The sequence below is a fragment of the Perna viridis genome, chromosome 3 (assembly GCF_037379345.1).
Source record: "Perna viridis isolate PV_CMFRI_1.1 ecotype Kerala chromosome 3, ASM3737934v1, whole genome shotgun sequence".
Classification (NCBI taxonomy): domain Eukaryota; kingdom Metazoa; phylum Mollusca; class Bivalvia; order Mytilida; family Mytilidae; genus Perna; species Perna viridis.
The window spans coordinates 17,040,187-17,065,423 of NC_142447.1; the positions used below are offsets into that span (position 1 = coordinate 17,040,187).

Sequence of the window (25,237 nt, forward strand, 5' to 3'; positions counted from 1 at the left end):
AGCTGAACCATGCATGTATTATAGGACAAACAATTTTGAAAACCAAAAGGGAGTTCTTTTATTCCTTTGAAATATCAATATAAATATTGTCCATTGTTGTTTATAAAGTTGATCTTTTCCCTCTATCAAAGTAATCTGGAGTAGCCTACTTAATTTTATTAATTCCTGGCTTAAAGTGTGCTTGGCATTTGACTCGAAAATGCTCATAACCGAGATCTTACCTAAAAAAAGTAAGGACATTCCTACAGGTATTTTTAATACCGCCTCCTGTACCTTTCTTAGTATAATGAAATTTCTATACACATTCACTCGCAATTAATTAAACACGTGTAAGTGTCATTTATAGTTTGAGACAAGTGCATCGTTAAATTCCGGTTTTTAGTTAGTATTTGGAATTGCTATCAGATTTAATTTAACTTAATTTGTTAGACAATCAAACAAAATAGTATAAGAAGCAGTCGTATTAATGGCAGCTTTCAATTAAGTAGGTATGGAAACAGATATACTACTTTTCAGGGAACAAATTTATATCCAGCTCTATGAGCACAATCCTAGAGCCAATTACTTCAGAACTTAAAATGGAAATGGAGCCATTTTTATTAATACTACATCCAGCGTTACTACGTTTTAGCTTCAGACCATTCTATAATATGTTACATAATTTAAAATAATTGTAAACTACTCAAGATGTTAGGAATATTGGCATAACGCGATACAACAAAGTATTGTTAAGAAACTACAAGGATAAATTCAAAGGTAAACACTTGTAAATCACTTTCAAGCCAAATTTTCATTGAAAAAAAGTTATCGAACCATCTGTAATTCAAGCCCTATCAATACTTTGTGCAAATTAAGTCTTTGCCGCTTCAGAGGGAGCATTCTATTTATATGTATGGGGAGAACGTTATCTGCCAGAACAACTGATCTATACTGTAGTGAGGTCTAGATTGGAAATTTAGTTTCTTTGTGTAGTAATAACTTTTCAATCAATTTTTGTAATTTTTGTTCTATCTGCTTTCTTGTTCCAGTCTTTCTCCCTGGATTTAAGGAGGTAGAACTAGGGTAAGGGACACAACTTTTACAAATCATTGTAACGTTTGTATTAATCGTTTTACATCAATTTCATATAAGCATCAAAGTAATTGGGATTGATTTCATTCTGTTTCAAAGGAAAGTTTGAAAGGGTTTGGTGAATTTGAATATTATACAAACAACTGATATCAAGGTATACCTCCTTATTATTATGTTCCCCATTCTAACCTAATTCTAATCTTCTTGTTTTACTGTCTTGATGTATTAGTTGACAATGATTATACAAAAATATAAAGCAGTGAAATTGCTGCTTCTATTCGCGACCTAGTATTAATTTGCTTTTATAGATCTAGAAATATTGGAAAATTCATTGTTTTCTGCTGAAAGACTTCTTTTAGTTAAATATTTTAATTCAATGGTCATTTCCTTCAAATCAATGCCCGTGATTTTAAACTTGGCGTTCCATATCTTGACAATCGTTAGATTAGATAAATTTGAATGCCTGCATTATTTTGCACTAATTGAACTTCGATAATAAAGAACAAACTGTTTGAATCATAATGGTTTAAATTTTCTAGAGTAATCCTGTATATTGCACCCCTTTGCTTTGCCTGAGATCATACAGTGAACATGGTGACTGTTCGTACATCCATTGGTGCATCCAAAACTTTCGTTCCAATTTATTTTCTGCAACTCTTTATCACAGCCACATATTTTTTACCAATTTTGTATAGGAATGAAATGTCATGGGATTCGATTTAAGGCTGAGGTGACAACTTCCTGTCTGGGTCAAGTAGAGGGGTATCCTTTAGTGTGCTTAGCTTACAGTTTTTTTCTAGTCTCGTATCATTACATTTTACTTTTATCACATTCTTAATTTGTCAAAACCTACAAATTAATAGCATAAACTTGATTAGCTGAATCGTAATTCCAAATTAAAGTGATTTCTAAAATCCTTTCAATCATAAAAAAGATAAAATATATACCGACTGATTAACTATAAAAATCAACCATCCGAACAAACTAAAATTGGCAAACTGGCAAGCTTTTTTATGAAACACCAGCATATTTTCAGTTCCAAATGGTTGATTTTCCTCGATACAGAATTTAGTATTGAGGTTGAATATGTAATTTTGATAGAGAGAAATTGGATTCCTTGACAGAAATCCGTTTTTCTTTTGAATTGGTTACTCAGTATTGTGTCTATTTTAAGAATTTGTTTTGTCATTTTGCATTTTCAATTTATTTATTCATTACTTTTTTACTGTCGTACTTCAGTATATATATATATATATATATATATAGGTCGGTCTGAAAAATTCCCAACGATGTTAGAACTGTCAAAATTTGCGATAATATTGATTTGTTGTGACATGCATCATTAATTTGATCCTTTATCCTACATAATAATATCTAAATGAACTGACCCGTACTATCAAACATCGTGTACTAAGTTACAGTCCTAAATTAATCCTGCGAGGAGGAATGACCTGGCCAGCGAAAGCTATATTTTTATATAGCCTAGCTGTCCGAGTGGATTAGGGCGCTGGACTTTGTGCAGGCGGTGTTGCCATAGATGTCACAGCGGTACGAGTTCGAGTCCCGCGGAGGGAATGACCGAAAATTTGCATCGCAAATTTTGACAGTTTGAACATCGTTGGGAATTTTTCATACCTTTCTACATATCTTCCCTGTATCAATTTGATCCGATGGAGCAGTGTAACGAATAGTGTCGTCACTTTCTAAGACGTTTATATATATATATATATATATATATATATATATATATTCTTTTATCTTTGGCAACATATCTTCAACTGCTGCGTATTAAGTTTGCACATCACAATTTCTACTTTATTCCAGAGCTTGCCGTAATTACGCATGCTTTTTTATACCGCTCTAGCCTTCCCACAATAAGGCTTCTGGAACAGAGTTATGTTGCTTCAAGATTGGAATCATTACAACGGAAGTATTATGATCGTCGTCATGAACTCGTGGATTGTAATTTTATATGCATTTTGGTGTTTCTAGACAGGCAGAGGAGGGTTACCAAACCAGTGCACCTGGTCCATGCTCCATCTCAGTTGTAGTTTTTCAAATAACTCACTTTACTTTTGTTGCTTTGTTGCTTTGTACGTTTCATTTCGGGAATTTAATATTCTTTGTTGTATGTGTCTATTTTTCCTGTCTGGTCTTTTTTCCTGGATTACATTACAGTTGAACTGCACTCACTCGAACGCAGATGGCTCGAACACCCGGGATTTCTAGAACACAATTCAAAGTACCAAAATTTGTTCCTGTATAATCAACATGAATAACAAACACTCGAACTGACTACTCGGTCCTATCGGCAATAAATCTTAGAGAATAACCCTCACGAACTCGAACATGTCAGCCATTTGCCAGCTCGGGTAATAAAAAGTGTGAAAAACTGAAACCTTATTATTAATCAGTGTCATTTTAGTTAATTACAGGTAAAATTTAACTCATAGCTAATTAGGTAGTTTTGATCTAATCGTAACACTGATTGAAGTTCTAGAATATTCCGAAGTCGGTATGATGAAAGCATGAAAGAAAATTGGACGAAAACAAATTATTGACCAAGGAACTCTGAACTTTTTTTTAAAGCAAACAGCTTAATGTTCACAAATCAAATAATCTTCCGAAAGCGAATGAAAAAGATTCACGCACTAATTCAACTTCGTAGTAAGTAAGAAATTTCTAACGATAAAGTTGAAATCGGACCGGCAATGGAAAAAAAAGGACGGAAATATACGAATTTCATTTTCTAGAACACCTGATAACTCGAGCGCATTTCAATGGTCTCCTTTTGGAGTTCGAGCTACCGAGGTTAGACTGATTTTGATTTCCACAAGAATCATGCTTCCCTTGATTCCTCTTTTAATGCATTTTATGCATATTGTGCCTGAATTCAAAACTGTAAGTACGGGTGGGGTTGTTTTGAATCAGTTTTCATTTTATTTTCTAAATGTTTATGCTTTCAAAATCTCATTTTAATACAACATTCATGAGATGGTTATTATACCTCTTGTAACGTACATGTTTTATTTATACACATCATGTTACTATATCCAAGGGTAAAAGTATATAATAGAACGTTTTTTGTGGGATAAGTTTTAATATTGTACACGCCAGATTTCTATTTTCTCTCTCTCTAAATTGCATCCACACAAACATCATACCACTGTAACTATTTTATGATACTTTGTTTGAAATCGCGGATGATTTTGGATATTAGTAAAAAAATAATAATAAACTGATAAAGTATCGAACTCGTTCAATGTTGATGTTATTGAGATTTGTGATTTTATTTTTGGGCTGCTTCAATGATACTATGTTATACTGAATATCATTGTAACAGAAAATTAAATCAAAGGATAATCAACTAAATTGATTTTAGCAATACCCTGTGCGTGTATACTGATTCATTACAACATTGATGATGCATTGGCGTTTGATTATCAATGAAGTGTAGAATGCCGTGTAATTTATCACTTTAACTTTATGGGTTTGTTACCTCAAATTCAGGGCATGTAAGGTATATTTCGTCAAGCAATGTAAGAATTGTCATGCTTATCCCCATCTGATACATGTCTTTAATTACATGTTCACGTTGAACATTACGACAAGTTGTTAAAATATTTATTTATAATTTGAAATTTTATTATGTAAACATATAATCATAGACCTAAAAGAAGATACGCAAAAAAGGTTGGATGTTTGCCAGTAAATATAACAAAGCCCACATAATTATTCTTTCACTCGTTTTACAAATCGAAATGAATAAAATTTTAAATCTCCTCTTAGCGTTTAGATACCTTACTTTACCATGTTGATTTAACAAATCAAATACATGTATTATATTGCTACCCAGATGACAATAATACTGTAAGATTATAATGCTAATTACATTCTAACAATGTAATGTAATTAAAAACGCAGGACAAATGTGTGTGCGCCATTTTCCTGCAGTTTTTTACAATTCTGAACGAACATATATATAAAAAAAACATGCGAATGAAACTTGTCTATACAATGTCAATTATTTAGTAAGAACTTATAAAGATATTTTAGCATATGTTAAATCATGGTAGAGTTTTGAAGTAAAAGAACTTATACTTAGGTCTTGGTTTGTTCAACAAATGGCTGCTTGTGATAGTGCAAACTTTTCGACAATGACAATGTCAGTACAATGCATTTTCACCAACACAAATACGCGACTGAGAGCAAAAATGGATTTTCTGTTTCCCTTTTGAAATGTTAAATAGATTTTAATTATGTCGTACGTGACAGAAAACATGAAAAGACAGTAGTACAACAACTCGAATACATTGATCTATAAACAACGTGTAAGGGAGTCGGGACGGAATCTTTAAATATGACAAATCGAGGAAACTATGCGGACTGGTTCTATTGATATACAAAGTTATGTCTTGTTAAGTTGTAAAATTGTCATCTTTTATGCATTGGGAGTGTAAAAAGAATCCAAGGTTGTAAAATTAAAAACGTCTGCTCGACGGGAAAATGTTTAGAATCTAATAAATTTGTTTTTCAATAATTTGATCAAAACTGCCAATATAAGTACCGTTTGCAAGGTCGCTGATTTTAGCATTCAGTTTTATCTTGTAAAATTTTGTCATTTTTGAAACCAATTGGTATAACTTTTTTCACATTTCATGTACAATACAATTCCTTTAGTATTGTGTTTACATTCAACCAAAACCCGTTAATTTTCCGAGAAACAAAATATACATGCATTTCAACATGATCATCACTCAACACTCCTTTATTAAATCATTCCATTTATCTGAATTACTGATGCACTCAAATACATGTAACATGTGGTTAGTTGTGAAACTACCAATAAATTTTGAAGTCTCTTGTAGTAAAATTAACACCATAAAATGAATGCAGGTAGATCCCGTATGGCATACATGAACTTAAAAAAAACCTTTCAATTGGTTATTAAACAAAAAATAAAATAAATATATATAAACATGTGCTCTTATTCTGACCAAATTATGGCTTACAAAAATACATACGAAAAACAAAACACATTGCCATATTTTTGAATTTACCAATTTCAACGCAAATTAAAAGTAATCGTAGATAAAACCATTATATATACACAGTATATAGATTCGTTGTTGTCCGAAATCAATGTACTCTATTTCGTGTAATGTAATTATTAATTATTTCCTTAATTGGAGCATAAAGTCTTGAGTGTTTACATTTATGCAAGTAATGAGTGAATATTTTGAACGACCTCTACGACTGATCATGTTTATTACATGTACGTCTTTTTATTATAATGATATAATTTCAGATATTTTAAAGGATATACAAGATAGTTACACTGGTGAAAGATGTTTTAAGTACTCTTTATTTCTAATCAAATCCAGTCATATAAGGTAAACATTTACACAATGAATAATAGATAATCATGGGTTATAATTCACTGAATTTTCAGTGAAAGATGTAACACAGGTTTTATTTATGTTCTTTAAATATGTTTTTAATTTGTTAATGTCATATGGAGTACATATTTTAATGTTAAGCGTTGTGAAATATTTTAATAGGGAACATGTGCAGTAATAACACCAGTCACACACCCTAGCGGGAAAATGAATGTGAATAGCAGTTTGATCGTGTTTGTTTCGTTGGACAACGTGACAAAGTTCATAATTAAAAAAAAAACAGGAATAATTCACCAAGTTTGTCATGAAGCTAACAACTCCGACCTGTAAAAACACTCGTTCCAGAAACTGCAAGTAAACGGACTCTGGCCATACTAATGCCAGTATGATCACGGAGAGTGCGAATAAGAGTCTACTAGGACCCAAAAACCACCGTTAAAATAGGATCATGGAATGTTCGAACCATGTGTGAGCCATCCAAAACAGTTCAGGGCACTAGAGAGATGATCTTCCAGGTGTGAGTGAAACCCATTGGACAGGATAAGGAAAGAGTAAAGCTAATGATGAAGCAGTCTGCCTACACTCAGGACACCAAGATAGACACATGCATTGCCATGGAGGAAAACACCCTGATGGTATGTGAACCAATCAGCGACAGATTTTTGCTTGCCAGATTTTATTCCAAATACAACAAACTTATAAACTCACAGTGTTATACACCAAAGAATGATGCGGATTAGGTAGAAAAAGATGACTGGTACGAACGGCAGCAATCAGCAATGTTTAAAGTATCTCAACATAATATCCTTCTGATTATAGGCGATTTCAATTCTAAAGTGGGTAGTGACAACACCACATATGATAAAACTATAGATAGACATGGACGTGGATCATCAACGACAATGGGGAGAGACTCGTCAATACTTGCCAAGACAACAACTTGATTGTAGGAAACACCATCTTACCACATAAGGATATCCATAAACTTACTTGGAAATCACCAAATGGCAGAACAGTCGACCAGATTGCGATATTATAGCTTTACTCCCTTTCCATGAAAACCTTTGCGCCCTTTTTTTTCAAATACCCCCATTTCACCCCGGAAGGTATTTTAAAAAAAGAATCTGAAAATAAACACCTCTGAGGTACACACAGAACCAGATGAAGACAATCAATTGACTAGATACCTGTATGTGACGTTCATCATTATACTTGAAAAATATAGACGAGTATTAACGCTATTTAGACAATATACCGTACAACCACTCCGATACGTGGCAGAGTTCTTACGATCCGCGAAATTACAATATACCTATTACTTTAATCTCATAAGAAATTAACAGAGTGACGTATAAAATAATAATTTTTAACCATAGACCTTCAATTTTGTTACATATCTATGGTGTTCCTATGAAAATCTAATTTAAAAAAAATAATAGTTTTCTTCTTTTCTCTTCTTTTTGTGTTTTTTTTTATGTTTTATGTTCAGGCCTCAAATAAAGATATGAGAGATGAGAGATGCGTCCCCAAGTAGCATAAGAAAGGAAGTACAGACGGACGGAAGGACGGACACCCCATCACTGTATTTCCCAACTTTGCAAGTTTGGGTATAATAACGATCTATAAACATCTGACCATTTACTGATATGGTTTAACTTCCCGTAGCAGAAAGAACGAGAACGACTTTACCAATGGAATAGACCCCGCTCTGAACTAGTCGTACAGTCAAAATCAATGATGTTGACACTCTCGCTTGCACTTAAAGCTATGTGCCTGGCTAGGTATTTATTAAGATATGTAACATACAAGTTTTAATGGACGTGTATTCAAAATCTGTAGCGGATGTTTCACGTGTGATGTTTAGATGCAAACTTTTGCATGGTAACGCAAAAATTAATAATAATAAACTGTGTAGTTGACGCTAATACGCCTCCGTGGTTATATGTTTGACATCTGCCTATACAAAAGATTTGTGAAATATCCCACTTTTTGTCTATTTGTCTAGTAAGAAAATGTTGGATCGATTATGCAACTTGTTAACTGCAAAACCGATCATCATCTGAAATGTAAGCGGATTGCTTCTATGGTTTATAATCTTCTCATTTTTAAAACGGTAGTTTAGGTAAACTACTAAGATTTTAAGTGAACATGCCTTTTGTGTTTATTGGTGTCATTAAGGAGTTAATAACACGGGAGTATAGAGGTTAAAGATGTCTTTTCTGACATAGTATATTTATTGACCTTTAATAAATTCAAAGGGACTTCGTGTATATACATGTTTATTGAATTGTCAACGTACCGCTGATGCCCATTTTTATAAAACTGTGTTTCTATATATAAGTCTTCATCATATTACACGTATGTTTTATTTTTAAATTTAAGTCGATAATTTAAAAATTTTGTCAACATCTTATCATCAAAGTACTCATTTACTGAGTCAATTTACATCGATCGTTTGAATGTTTACGCCTTAAATAATCGTCAAATTGCAAAAATATTAAATAAAAGCAGGGATAATAGGAAAGTTCAGGAATCGAAGCCAAACGTTTAACTAAACGCAAGGCTATGTTGTAATGTTAATATTGAACTCTTTGAGTTGTTTTTCAATTCACAATTCTGATAACATGTACGAAGGACATTTAATGAACACACAAGACTATTCGTGATGCATCGTAGCAGTGCGCCCGTTTGCGAAATATTTAGGTTTGATGATGGTTTACATGAAACACTTATATGAATTTACACAACATATTCATCATACTGCACAATTGAACTACAAACTACTTGTTGGCCTCTCTGTGTTTATAAATTTTCAAGTCGAAATTCAACATAAAGATCTCCAGGTCATAAATTTTTGTTAATTATTCAAACTTCAACCACAATCATAGAAATAAAGCATGCCCTTAGATACATGTCCTTCTTAACTAGCTACATGTTTCAGTTGATAAGCTATATGTAAACGTAAGGAAATTATATCCTTATCACGATCATTGGTCGACCTACTCTCAGACCGATAACGTGGAGGACTCGTGGGGTCTAGGATTAGATCAATGGCAATATAACGGGAATCATACTATTCGGTACATATTCAAGAAAGCACTACACACGAACCTCATAATAAATTATGCATGTAAACGATACTTGTGATTTACCTCCGTAGCCAGTTGTTTCAAAAGCTGGGTTCCGCTATCAACATCCGTTGGGTATCTACTAACAGCCAGATATACCGCTAACCCAGTTAAGGGGCGGACGTGAGAGATCCGCAAAGTCGTTCAAGACTAAACGGTTCTTACATAAGTATTTATTAGAGATCCAAGATCGCTTCCACGACTGTGAAAAAATCTAAAATGACGTCCTTAACAGGCTTTGAGACGAGACCATAACTGTCATTGATTTTTGATTGTCATATGAGTAGCACGCAACTTATTAGGCGTGGCTTTGGGCGTGGCTTGTGAGCTTGTAAATTACTGTCCAATTCAATCAGTTAAAAAACACACGTATCATTTCGATGTGATCAGCTGTTTTCATGTTTTCATGAAGAATTTACCTTCTTAGGAAGGACATCAAAGCTAGACTAGGGAAAGCAAGGACAACATTTTTGCCATGGCGGCCGATTATGTGCAAAGCTCTTTGCTGTTATGTTTTAACCACAGATGCCAAGTTACTCACAATTCCTGGCGGGTTCAAAATAAAGATAATTGTCACTAATCTACAGTTTATTACGATTATACATAAAATACATGTTACAGGATGAAAAGTTATTTTGGCATCAGAAAATTATGAAAAACTCACATATACGGTCCGCTCAATCAAATTAGCATCTAAATGTTCTCAAACTCCTTAATACGGATGGGATCCATATGGTACAGGGGAACAACACAACAGACATCAACAATTGAGGAATTCTCCAAATAGCGATAAGTTCATGTTAAGGCAAGTTGCACTATCGTCAACACATTAAATCAACGACCTCGGACCATTGTCCGGAACACGATAACTTCCTGTTAAGGCAAGATATATTAACGTCAATAATACACAATAACTTAGGAACATATTGTCCGGAATACAAATATTTCCTGATAAGGCAAGTATACGTCAGAACGTCAAACAAACATCATCAACAACAACGAGTTAACCTCCAGTTACGGCAAGTTACAACTCCCAAAAATAATATTCCTCTTGCATCACTTGTCTCGAATTACACATAAAAATAAACTCCAATCTTACATTCAGTCTGTAACCGTATATTCCTAAAAATAAAATCTGCAATCCTCCTCCTCTCTCTCTCCTTCTTCTCTCCTTTGTGGCCACCTATCCCATTTTATTCCACTTCTAAATTTCAATATCCAATACTTTTTTTTGAATCTGAAAATCAAAGCCCTTATATACTTTTCAACACCAATTTTACACCAACTATGCATCGACTATTTTAATTATCATAACTTACATAACTGACCTAAATTAAGCACCAATTCAACACAAACTTAGCACCAATTTCCAATAAATCAAAAACTTTTGACAACTACTTGAACCAATATCCTACATGGGTAACATGATACTGTACTTCATCACCTTTCCTATAGAAAACCGCTTAAAATCATAATATAGATAAACTTCTGGATATAAGACTAACGGTACAATGACTAAATCAAAATATGCTTATCTAGACATGCAACTAAATATCATGAAAATATACACCTCTACATTTTCAATCATGCGTCTTATCTGGAGATCGAACTTATACTCGTTGAAAACTAAGCTCAAACTTTTCAACAGTAATGTAAAATCAGTTTTACTATATGGATCTGAGTGCAGGAGAATCATCCAAACGACCTAAAGAAAATTGAGAGTTTTTACTATGGATGCATACGGAAAATACGCAAAATGTGTGTTCGTGGTTTGTATTCTGCGTCACCAAAAACTATACGATTGTCGTGATATATAAACATGCATTATAAAAGACTCCACTTAGTGAGTATCAATGCATTCTATGTAATTCCGTGGAGTCTTGTAAAGTTGCTAATTTTGAATTACTCTTTCTAACAACTTAATTGCGACGGGATCCGTCAGAAGTGTTTTGCTAAGCGTATACGAACTTTCATTTTGACATCGGAAACGAATGGATATCCTGGTAATGGAGAACAATGTTGTCCAATAAAACTTAAGTTTCTCGGCAGATCCCTCAGAGTTTTTCAGTGGATTCCAAGATGATTATATATTTTTGTTTCTTTTTACGTGTTAAACTTGCTTTAAGAGTAATCAAGGGAACCAAGGTTATAGCGGTAATCAAAATAATGTAATCCGGGGACAAAGACCAAACATGGAAAACAGACATACACAACAAAGAACATAAAGTAACTAAAATCATACATACAAAGTAACAAAAGTAAATGAGCAACTCGGACTCCATTAAAAACTGGGAGCATGGACCAGGTGCACCGGTAGGGTAAGCGTCCTCTGCTTTTCTAGAAGCATCCGCCGAGTTGCTCATAAAAAGTCAAGTCCGGGGTAGACAAACGAGGAAAGGAAAACTATGACCCGTTGAATAAATCAGTTTTCATGTTGTTGATGGATACACCATAACGATCCACGCACATGGTTCTTTAGGTTACCCTTTAGTTAAAAATCTAATTTCGTCAATATTCTTACCCTACCAAAATACTACGTTGACCAATATAAAAAAGCTTAAGTTAAACCAATATTTTAACAATATGAATCTTTTTTATGCTACATCTGAGAACAATTGAAAGTCATTTACCAGAAATTGTAACATACTCGTTGCAACCAATATGAATTTGCCATCTGCAAAACGATACACCTTAATCTGAACCTATCGTAATTTTGCCATCAGACATTTCACCAATCTGCCATAAATCTGTTAACCCAGTTAACAAGATGTATAAGTACTTGTATCGCCGACAGATAGCCCTGCCTACGACTGTGTCATTAATCCTATTTATGTCGACATTTATCGAAAACATGAAAGCAAAACCCCTCCTTTTGGAATTCGAATAAAACCTCTTTTGGAAGCAATTCATCTGGAGACCAATGCAGTGACACCTGTTGTTACTTCGAAATGCCCTCCATGGGAGCTTCCACACCGTTCTTTCATTTTTGATCTGCGTGAATATAAAAAGTCCGATACCAGTCCTTTATTTTTACAACAATTTTCTGAAATTAAAGCAAATTACTCAGATTTTTCGACGGTGTATACAGATGGCTCAAAAAATGGCGATAGCGTTGCATGTGCTGCTGTCCATGGTGACAGAATTGTAACTGAACGGTTGCCATCAAGCGCTTCCATATTCACAGCTGAAGCTCGAGCCATATTGTTAGCACTTAAATTGATTACACAATCTAATCTGTCACAGTTTATTATTTGTTCTGACTCTTTGAGCTGTCTTTTGGCAATTAAGAATCACAAACTGAAAAACACTCTTATCTTACAAATATTATATTTTATTCATCGACTTCGGGAATTCGATATAGAGATTGTTTTTCTGTGGGCACCCAGTCATGTTGGTGTTCAGGGGAATTCAATTGTAGACAGGGTTGCCAAGAAGGCATTAAATGAAATAATAAAGGACGTAAGTTTGCCATACACCGATTTTAAACCTTTAATAAGGAAATATATTTTAAAGATGTGGCAGGACCGATGGGACGGTCTTGAACACAACAAACTCAATTCCATAAAACCCGATCTAGGCGTTCATCAATCCGGGTCGGGCAATCGCAAAGAGCAAGTGGTCATGACTAGATGCCGCATTGGACATTCTAGATTTACACATGGCCATTTGCTTGTTGGTGATCCTCTACCTGTGATTGCCCTTTCTCTATCAAACATGTTCTTCTAGCTTGTGTGGATTTTGCCAACACCAGGCAAAATTATTTTGACTGCGCCAATATGTTTGATTTGTTCAAGACCGTTTCATCTAAAAACATTATCGATTTCTTACGGGACATCGGTTTTTTTAATAAAATCTAAATTAGATACCTTCCTTGATTTTTCAATATTTTAAATGTTTTATCGAAGTTATGTTTCTATATGTATTTTATGTCTTAGGTTCACCTTTTATGTATCTTTTTATATGTTAATAGCTGTTTGTTTTAATTTCATTATTTTATGAAGAGACTTTGATCTTGCTTTTAATATTTTCATTGCATTAAATGTTCTTGCCGTGATATGGCCCTGGTCGCCGAAACGGCAATAAACAATATCAATCAATCAATCAATCATGTATCGCCGGCTATTTCGTTAAACTGGATATACAGTTCCTCTTAGAACGGACGGAATAAGAATGGGACTCTTCAAATAAATTATGTGGGTATTAATAGTGATAAGAATATGTAAGAAAGGGTGTTCCTAAAATGTTGAATGTTCTCAGCGACAATACAATACTCCACAAAACTTGCTTAATTAGTATGTTTAAGATTTTTTCCATTATTTGTCAATTATTCTAAATAGCACTCCACCTAAGAATCATGCAAAATGTTAGTCATGGTTGGAAAGCTTACATATTTTTATTTTTGATATTTTATTTGAAATGTCACAGTAAACAAAAATAAACATGTGGTTTTACATATAACCCATGCTCTTAGGAGATAAAAAAATATATAGAATGCACTGTAGATTACAAAATTAAGGGAGATAACTATGTAAATGCCACTCAAATACAATAGAATTTGTTGGATTTTCAATGTTGAGTATCTCCTAAGAGCAGGCAGATTCGAATGAATAATTATAAATTTCATAGTATAGACCCATAAAACAACTTAAGTACAAAAATAAAAATATGTAGCCTTTTTAGGGTGTATCACATTTTTTCAGATTTTGCATGCTTCTTACAAAGACAGCTACGTAAATACATTTTCGTCTTCAAACGCTTTACTTTGTGTATATGTGAATATTCACATATATATCGATATTATTACACTGTACTGTTTAATTCTAATACTACTGATTAGAGGTTTCTTCTTAAAACATATCGAAATTTACTTAATAATGGGTATATGTATTGTTTTATAGTTTTAACTGTCAAACCCCATATCAAGTGTTTAAAAGTATCACTTGCTGCTTTTTGCACATTGTTCATATTCATTGTTTGCTTGTTTGTTTGTTTGTTTGTTTTGTTTTGTTTTATTTTGTTTTTTGTCTTATTATGCTTATTGAACTGTGTCAACAGGAAATAAAAATTGTACACACAAATTATTCGAGTACAGACATGAACACATAAAAGATCGAGTGAAAATATGTTTCAAGGTCTAATCTTTAAAAAAAGATCTTCCTATTCCATGTATTCGTTATTATGAATTGATTACGAATTAACCGTTATCTCTGGGTTATCAGCTACTAAGTGAATTCATAAGTAGCAGAATTATTTCAAAGACAACGGGCTGACCAATCAAAACACGCGTTTCATCTATTTGGTGTAATGAACTCGCGGGTATGTTAAGTTTTCTTGTACATCTGGTTGATATTTGATTATGCACACAATACGTGGTGTTTTAAGTTGGGGGAGTTTTTTTATTCCGGAAGTAACCAAAATCTTTGTAAATAACACATAAGAATATTTTAAGTTTTCACTGTAGTTCTTAGTTCTTTTAATATATACAGTTAATAGATTGAATAGACCCTCATTTTTATGAAGAAACAAAACATAACAAAACCCACAGCATTTTTGTATCGATTTTGACGTTACAGAGAAACTCGAAACGTCAGATTTTTTACCAAATACGACGTCATATTTGTATTTACTGAGACATTACACTTTAATCAATTTTTGACTTTTTATCAGAGAATAAATATTCCCTGGAACTTAGATGCAGTATTTAATTTTGATTGCAAGTTCTCTGCAAAGTTAACAGAAGGAATCGTTTACATGCCATAATTCATGTGTATATTATACATGTACATTGAAACTAGATTCATTAGTGAAATACAAGTAGTTATATATGTTCAACTGAATGTGTATTTGAAAAAAAATGTGCAAAATTGTGTTTTAACTGCATTTCATTGACTGGATGGAGGTGTTAATGGAATCATATCCTGTAGGACAGGTATAGTGATCAATATGATTAATATAATTTTCTATACGTATGTTAACACTAAATATTGTTGTGTATACATAACTATATTGTAAATGAAATGCTAAATAGAACATAATTAATGTCATAAATATATGAAATTACTGTCTTTTGGGTATATTACGGTTGCAACTATGTATGGGACCGGCTGGGCATCGAGCAACTGACTGAACTCGATTGCAAAATTGTAAATTGAAAATAGCAAATATCTGTTCATATAACCTTCTTTAAATAGTTTTAATCAAATTGTCAAATACTTCTGTTAAACGAACACTATCTAACCAGGGACGCAAATATTGTTTTCCTTTCAATTATATTCAATGACATGTCAATATGTGTAATTGATTATTTAATTAATTTCAACACGTGTGACCATAGACGTGGCTTTTGAAATGACTTACTAGTAATTTAATTGGATGAAAGATAATAAGTACGCTGATTTAAATTTTACAGTCTTCACAGAGATATTTCCCAACTCCAAGCATCAAAACCGTGGAAAAAAGCATGGTTAACCTTACCCATGGTTGATATTTCTATCACTTTGGTGACAGTATTGAATCTCCAGTATAGAATATTACGGAACTTCAACAATTTTCAAGGGAGAGTGACACGAAATTTGACTTTTTAGCAATGAATAAATATTCCCTGGAATGCACATGTACACTGAAATTGGATTTATTAGTGAAAAACAATTAGTTAAATGTGTTCAATGGAAAGTGTATTGAAAAAAAAAGTTTTATACCAAATTGTGTTTTAACTGCATTCCAATAACTGGATAGAGTGGTTAATGGAATCATATCCTATAGAACAGGTACAGTGATCTACATAGCTTTCTATAATTGTTCTTAGATTTAAAATTGTTGTGTATACATACTCATTTTGAAAAAAAAAATAATATAATAAATATTTTGCAGGGAATTTTTATTTACAGTACATGTTTCAAATGTGTTCAGTCATAATATCGGATCATACCTTTCCTTTTGCAATCTTTATCCGAAACAAAAGTTTACAACTCGGAAAACTTGAAAAAGCATGATCTTTCTTGTTAATAATGCATGAGTGAATTATGAACAATAAAACAGACCTTGAAGTATGTTCATAGTCATATTATATAAAAGGAAATCATTAAATTATTGCATAAATATACATGTACATGGATAAATACTTAGCCCTAGCATCTTTAAACAAATATTCATGTAGTGATGTACAGACATATATAAAGCCAATTATGTATCCCCTTAACGTATGTCATAATAACCATCAAATTGCTTTTGGAATTAACTATGTTATTTGTATATGGAGCAAAAACACCACAATGTTGTCTCTTATTGGCAACTTGTTTCAGTTTTATATATATATGATGAAACCTCATGTTCCATATAAAACAAATTGTACATGTACACTCATACATTATCTTAAACACAACACATTTACGCTGCTACATACTAAGTTATATTAAAAAAAAACTTTCCGTATGCATTTATGCATATTTCGGAGAATGACAAATCTTAACTGCTGTGGGAAGTTATCTATCGGTAGGGTTTTGTTGAAATACAAACAAATGCTAAAATATCTCATCTCAAGCAAGTTACCAGCAATTTGTGGACTTCCATGTAGACTTTCCGTATCACTTTTTGAAAATATGCATTTTCACTGACCGACCATTAGAATTAGGATATACAATTTTGTCATCTTCCTACTGCACTTTTGATATTTATATGGTCCAATTAAGGCTTTATTAACCGATCACGTGACACATTTTTGTTGCACGTTTTGCTACTTTGTTGATCGTTTTGTGTTTGGAATTTTTTATTTAATGAACTTGTATACTTAAAAAATGATCATAGAAGAAATTCCACGTATTACATGTGCATTGAGATGAGTTTCAAAGTAGCTTGTTTTCGTTGATGGATATATGACAATTCATGACATTTCTCCTTAATACACCCGCGCTGAAGTGTGTATACCTAACGATATGAGCATTCATAAATTAGCATATTTTCTTAATTAAACGAAGTTTTGTGTTGTTCTTCAGCTAAATTTGTAAAGAAGAAATTTTAATCTACTGAATCGAATAAATTTATCAACACAGTCTTTAAGGAATAGTCTTTAAGGAACAGACTTTGTCTGTTCAGTTTCTTCACTGTAATGCTTTATCCCAGTTCATTGATTTTTTGGCAGAAGCATCATAAACTGAACATAACTGTCAAAATTTGTAATTTCAGCAATATTTCAAGTGTGTTCTATGAAGGAATGCGATGTAGGGTATGCGATTTAGGTCTAGGATTGTGATATAGGGTATTCGATTTATGTCTAGGATTGTGATATAGGGTATTCGATTTAGGTCTAGAGATGTGATTTAGGGTATGTGATGTAGGTCGATGGGTGCGATATAGGTCAAGGGATCTAATTAAGGGTATGCAATATAGGTCTAAGGATGTGGTTTAAGGTAAGCAATATAGGCTAAATGATATAGGGTCTAAACAATCATTTATAATGCATATACCGTAAAGATATATTTTATTTTGTATATATGATATATAATTATGTATATCGTATTGTTGGATTTGATTAAATGATAAAGTGATATCAACGTTTTACGATATATTTACCACATTGTTAGTGGGAGCACGGGTATTCTCTAGAGAGCTTTGTTCACAGTTTTTCTAGTTTCTTATTCGTACACCTTACTTCACAAACACGTATGAATACTATTTTCGATAATTTTTTATACATTTTAAAAAAATAATTATACAGCAAATATTAAACAATATCTCCATTATATGTCAAATTGTAAAATTGAGTATAAAAGCACTGATACAACATGAGTGTTACAATAGAGGTAGTTTTGATACCTTTAGTGTAATAATGATATACTTATCCATATTTTAAGTTTCTCATGCAGATACGAATTTATTATGATAGTATCAAAGAAGTGAAAGATAATTCTAAAATGAAAATATAATTGATCCTATGCATGCAATTACGCGAAATGTCAAGTGTCTTATCAGAGTCGTACTTTTGTAGCAGTCTATATAGACATCAGACAGGAAATGATTCGTGCATGCTAAGATACTACCAAGTTACATACCGGATTCAGAAACAACACGCATGTTGAGAGTATTGCAAAACAACACATCGTCCCCTACCAGCTGTTTATATCACTGACCCAAATACTACCTTGGATAATAAACTATAAATGCCAAACTGAGGAAATGACCTTGATTTTGAACAGAAGAAGGGATATGGACAAAGACAAGAAAGATGTTCAAATCCATTTAACAGATGCAGATTTGCAAAGTTTTATGCACGGACAATTGGACAGATTAGGTTTCAAATTCCATACCAATCTAAATGAATAATTACCCGATCTTTTCTTATATTAACATATTGTCACCTTGCGATAATGTTAATAGATGTTCATTAGATAAAAAGCGCGTAAAACTGAAATTTTGGTTTAGCGCGTAAAACTGAAAGTTGGTAACTTTGAAAAAAATCAGCAAAGCGAAACGAAAAGTTGATCTTTAATCTCATCAAAATAGACTCACATACAAAAAATCACCTCAATATCTGCAGGTGTTTAGAAATAAGTGCGTAAACTTAAATTTCGGTAAATTCAAGGACCATAACTCAAACAATAATCAGCGAAGAGGATTGAAACCTGAACTTGATCTGTAACTCATCAAAATAGACTCACATACCAAAAAATCAGCTCAATAACTGAAAGCATTTAGAAAAAAGGCGGAAAACTTCAATTTTTTTCCGGACTGACAGACAAACGGATGGACGGACGGAGTGCTAATCTAAAGTCCCCTTCGGCTAAAGCCAGTAAGGGACTAATTACAGACTACATTACAAATCTTAGTTTACCATTCGGTAAATAAAAAGTATTTCTCTATGATTTGTTCGTTTTCTCTACTTCTTAGACGGCTATACATTTGCTATATCACACCATTGACGATGTGATATGAATAACTGATATGTAAACTTCGAGTTGCGATTGGTTTTGTGATTGTATATCATTTTCTTTAAAACCCGACATTGTGACATTTCTAACGTTGTTCTCCCGACACCATTGTTGTCGTCGCTAGAATTTTCGCCATTACAGACGCCGAATATAAAACGGCTAAAATATTCCAAAAAGAATTACAGAGAAAAAGGTTTTATAACTGGTAAATATCGCCTGAGATACACTTTATTAAGTTTCAACTGTCCGAGGCTTTTGATCTATACGTCAACAACGATTAAAAAAAAAAAAGAAAAAAAAAAAAAAAAAAAAAAAACGTTTTCATCAAAGTCTAATTAGAACTAGATTTACTAAAACAGAAATTTGATTTGCCTATCAGTGATTCTAATTTAATTACTTTTAAAATCAAAGCAATATGTGTAAGTGAAATTTTTGAGAAAAGAAAACCATTCACTGTATACTCAATTTCGTTGGTGGGCTAAGATAACCTCCCGTGCATTCCAAATTCATGAACCAAAATAAAAATTTTAGGTATCCTTTTACCTAACATTTACGAATCAATCTGTTGCTAAAAAGAAAAAAAATAAACTGATTCAGAGGCATAGTGTAATAGTTTTAATTTCCTCTTTCGCCTACTCTGGACTCGAATTTTTATGAGGAACTCAGCGGGTGTTTCTAGAAAAGCAGGGGACGCTTACCCTACCGGTGTACCTGGTCCATGATCGCAGGTTTTAGTGGAGTCTGAGTTGCTCATTTACTTCTGTTACTTTGTGTGTATTGTTTAGGTTGTTTAGATTGTTTTGTGTTATTTGTTGAGTGTGTCTCATGCACCATAATCTCTACCATAAAATTATTTAGTATGCGTATTTTAGTGAATGCAAAGAAAATATTATTTTTCAATTCCCTTTCTACCTTCTCTAGTCAAGTACTCATTTAACTGTTAAATTATGGCCGGCTAGATCAAGTTCCTTTCGATTTCGTACTCAATTTACACGATAGAGCACTTGTAATAATTTGAAAAGAAGATCACAATATGGATCTGTTATTATGACGCATGCTAGACGCCTGATTGTTAGTTTTTATCAAATTATCTTGTCATTTCCTGCGTAAAACTAACTAATGTACACACTATTTGACGTGACCTTTTTTTATAGATAAGTTCATATTATTTCTAGGGGAACGATTCTTTACACTTTTGCAGTTGATCCTAGTCATTGGTTAAAATTTCAAAGTGATTTAAATATATATGATAAACATTACACATTTAATTAAGGAAATAATACTGAATAGTAAAGCTGAATTTTTAGCATTTGGCACTTCATTTCTGGGTTAAAAGGCCTATAACATCTTCTCGAAAATGGAATCACCATATGCAAATTCAAAGTTAAGAGACCCCGTGCACCCTTCTTGCACGTGTACGTAGGTGCTTCTTCTATATAACTGGAAAGAAGATAAAATTAAACACTGTTTACTTTCGTACAAGACCTGATAGGTGTTTAAGTGCAAAAAGATACGGAACATAAAATGAACATACTAATTCATGTTACCTTTTCCACGACCATCCGTTAACTTAATGGGAGGCTGAGGTAAAATAAATATCCAAAATGACTGACAATTATCATTGTTGCTAAATATATAATGTCAATAAATGTGTTTTTTTTTAAATAATTGAAGTATTTACTCGACAATGGGGTATATGAACCAACGGGTGGCAAAATTTCAAATACACCTATTCACCTAAAGTTGGAATATTACTTATTGATTTTGGTAGGATGACGTTAAATTTTACATCGGTCATATCACATTTTTTTACGATTGTGAATGTGAAAATCAAGGCAAACAAAATACAAGGGATTGCTGTGACACGTGCTACATAGTACGTGTATCAAAGTGACTGACCGTTGATATTAAGTAGCAGTGACTGACCGTTCATGTTTGTATCAAAATGACTGACCGTTCATGTTAAGTAGCAGTCTTTCTAAACAGGCTTTTCAGTCAGACGGTGATTCATGCATCTTAAAAACCCACCAAAATCAGTTTTATTTCTTTTTCAGAAACAGTTACTGATCACATAACCAGTGTTTGTTTTTCATTTGGTTGTTGTGCTTATGAGATAAAATTTATATACATGAAATTAGCACTCTGCAAGAGTTATTGTTCTTGATTTGGTTAGATTTGGTTGATTTTAGGGGGAGCTTAAAGTGTAGTTTCCTCAAATGTACAGACCTACATATAGTAAAGACTATTGTCATATAAAAATATTTAGACCAAACAAGCATCATCTAATCCATAATCATCTACAACCTGAGTCACCTTACCATAGACATTGTCTGAATTTTATATGGACTGATACTTAAAAAAAGTTCTGAACACAGTTTTTTTCTTCCTTTCAAATTAATTCATCTATATTATGAGAAAGGAAAAGACAATAGGCCGAACCGTGGTAAAGCATAATTCAGCATATCGGATATCGTTAATAAAGAAGACGACTGATTTGTATCGAGAAATTCATCATACATAGTTTATTTTTTTCACTCGAAAGCACCAGAAGCCCGTTTCACAAAAAAATCGTAAAAGTAAAATAATTCGTAAGTCATGACGTCAAAATAATTTGATTTTTTTATTACTTACGACTAATTTTACATTTACAATATTTTTTTCCGAAAGGGGCCGCTAAAAACAGAAAACTGGTGTTAACTGAGCAAATAAACTTTGTGACAGAGTTCACGTGAAATTCGTGTGAATCAAGCCTTCACGTGAAATTCACATGATTTGTTCGCATGCAATTCATGTTAAGTGAATTTCACGTGAGAATCACGTTAATTTCATCTGAAAAATATCTGCCTGTGTATTCTGAGTTTCATACTTTTTCACCATTTCTGTCACTCGCAACATTCACACTTGGCAAGAGTAGAATCCCCCGAAGAGAATGGATTTATAACTAATCAACTAAAACATAGCAAAGGTACTTAACATTAAGATACATCAAATCTACCACACAAAGCATTCTTTTCTGTCATATTGAAAGAAAAGTAGAGGAAGTATGCAAATTAATGAACAAAATAACTTTAAATAATAAAAAAAAATATTTGTTGACATAAAGTTATCACTTTTTAGGTATGATTTAGTAATATTACCAACACCACTGAAATTGAACGACCCATATTGTTGCATGCAAAGAATAAAACGTTAAGTATCGACAAAAAAACCGAATCAGTGGGATTATTCAAATACGCAAAAATCCAAAACAAGAAAAAAACGAAAAAAAAACACGATCTAAATACACAATAAAGCGACCGGAATAAAAGATACTACACATAAAAAATTACGAAAAGGTGAAAAGACGTCACACAAGACAACTAAAACACAAGTAATATGTTTTGTTGATCATTTAAATAATTTAAATTCATTTGATAAAATAACCAATCATTTAAAATGTCAATAAGAGCAATTAATTGAATTTTGTTGTTTAATTTACGCGAAATTTGTTTTGATACTCTCCTTTTATATTTTTATATATAACAATATATCATTTAATTTATATAATTAATGAGAGTTATCTTTGTACGTTTATCTTATAGGATTAAAGAAATCGGCTGTTTCGAAGAGAGGATAAAAAAGAAGACAATTCAGTCATTACTAGATTACTTCCTCTCTTCAATGAACCATGAGTATTGCACCGACGAGCTAGTCCAATAAACATATGTTCGCCGGACGAAACGTTGACAATTTATTTAATTATTGCTGAAATACTTATTAAAATTATTCTTAAATATATGTTGTTATTATCTTATTAAGAATTCTTTGTTGGAAAAAGTCTGAATGTCGTATTGACGGTCATACACAAGATCTTAAAAGTTCCTCAAATATAAAAAAAAATATATTGAATTTAAGATATTTCCGATTTTGCTATAAAGGAACTTTTAAAAGTGTCTGGTTTAATCAGTTTTTCGGATTACTCAGGGTATGGTATAGACATGTCTTTGTACTTGCAAATAAATCCACAAAATATCAAAACTATAAAAAAAATATTAACAGATTACCTAATGAATCTCAAATAGCTAAGACTTTACTTCAAGCTGATGCGCTTAACCTCAATGTAAATATTTTGAAATAAATTTAAAATTTAAAACCAAAATTCTCATATAAATTATATAAACTTGTTTGAACCGAATCCCTATTGGACTCCTTTGCGCGTTAGATTAAGGCGGTAAGGTCTGCTAATGAATGACCGTATAGATCACATGCGTCTGGGACAAGCAAAGCAAGACAAGAATACCAAAAACAAAGGTCTCTTTTTATTTGAAATGTCAATATCGTCCTATGGAAATTTTTCATTAATATTCACAAAGCGGATCGCTTCTTAAATCAAAATTTAATACGTATTTAATTTTATGAACAAAAAGTAGTTTTATGAATATATTTAATTCTACGAAAATATATTTAATTTTGTGAACAAATATTTCATATTTATGAATATTGGAACAATTGACACGCCAATGAGATTTACGAAATATTTGTATATTCACAACGCGTAAAAGAATTGTAATGATACTACAATGGCGACTTAAGAGGTAAACTGTGTAAAGTTTGCTTAATCCAAAGCTTCAATGATGAATGTTCTAGACATGTGTACACAGTAAAAATGCCACATATGGCCATATTGTCGACAACATATGACTATCATATGAGTCGAGCGTGAGATAACATATTTCAGTGAACACAATCATGATTAATGCAGGTTTATCATATGATAATGAGCAAAATTATCCTTGCGTTTCACTATAAGGTTCGTACGTCATTTAAAAGTCTTGCTCAAAGGTCATGTTGGATAAACAATAACAATACAAACAAGAACAAAAGACAAAAAAATCTAAATAGAGTAAGACCAACTTAAGCAGAAAAATTATTGGCTGATTAAATAATTAAATTAAATTGCTTTTAAAATCAATACAATATATTTTAAGTGATATTTGCGCCAGAACAAAATAAGGTTGTAGCTTCTTCTAAGGACTGTACCAACAATTTTAAAATAAGAATAAGCCCAAATCGTCTCCGTTTAGTCTTTTATATAGACACCTTGACGAAAAATATAAAAAAGGATTTTAACTAAAACCGATCGGTTTGGTTAAATGACTTAAAGGCAGAGTTGAAATATGCTTGCATACTTAGAAAAGAGAAGAAAAAAATGAACTCTTTTCATGCATTTAGATCTGGATGGGAGCATAAAGTACGTGTGTGAACGTGCTTAAATTTACCCTAACCTAGATTCATCATTATTAAGACTTGAGTATATGCCTAAAGTTTATATTCCAAAGGCAGTTTCAAATTGTCTTAGGAGAAAAGCTTTTTGATATTTTGGATTTCGAAAAGTACAACGAGAATGAATAGACCTTTTGAATAAAATTATACAAAAATGAACAGCGTAAAAACTGATTCCTTCAAAACTGGGAACCAAGTGTTTTGATGCAAACACAACAACAATTTAATTTCCCGATGATTTTCTGCAAATAATTCTACAACGAAGAACACAAGTTTGGTATATAAAGGCTATAGATCGCGTGGTTGTTTTCGGTAGAAGCTTAAGTATGGTATTTTAAGTATCTGTCTTTGTAAGAATCATGCAAAATCTGAAAAATGTGATACACCCTAAAATGGCTACATATTTTCATTTTTGTATTTAAGTTGTTTTATGGGTCTATACTATGAAATGTGA

General features: G+C 32.4%; 2 long non-coding RNA genes across 3 annotated transcripts; both read left to right on the top strand.

Annotated features, from left to right (window-relative positions):
* The first annotated feature begins 19 nt into the window (after positions 1 to 19).
* On the top strand, positions 20 to 7,913 carry LOC148621226 (uncharacterized). The gene is made up of 2 exons (XR_015921125.1): positions 20 to 6,464; positions 6,633 to 7,913. It is a non-coding gene; the product is annotated as an uncharacterized LOC148621226 (long non-coding RNA).
* Positions 7,914 to 14,585: 6,672 nt separating this feature from the next.
* On the top strand, positions 14,586 to 19,595 carry LOC148621227 (uncharacterized). Of its 2 annotated transcripts, none has more exons than XR_015921118.1 (3): positions 14,586 to 15,527; positions 16,008 to 16,365; positions 18,582 to 19,595. It is a non-coding gene; the product is annotated as an uncharacterized LOC148621227 (long non-coding RNA). The 2 variants fall into 2 exon arrangements; XR_015921119.1 differs by having other exon boundaries at positions 18,585 to 19,595.
* Positions 19,596 to 25,237: the final 5,642 nt, after the last annotated feature.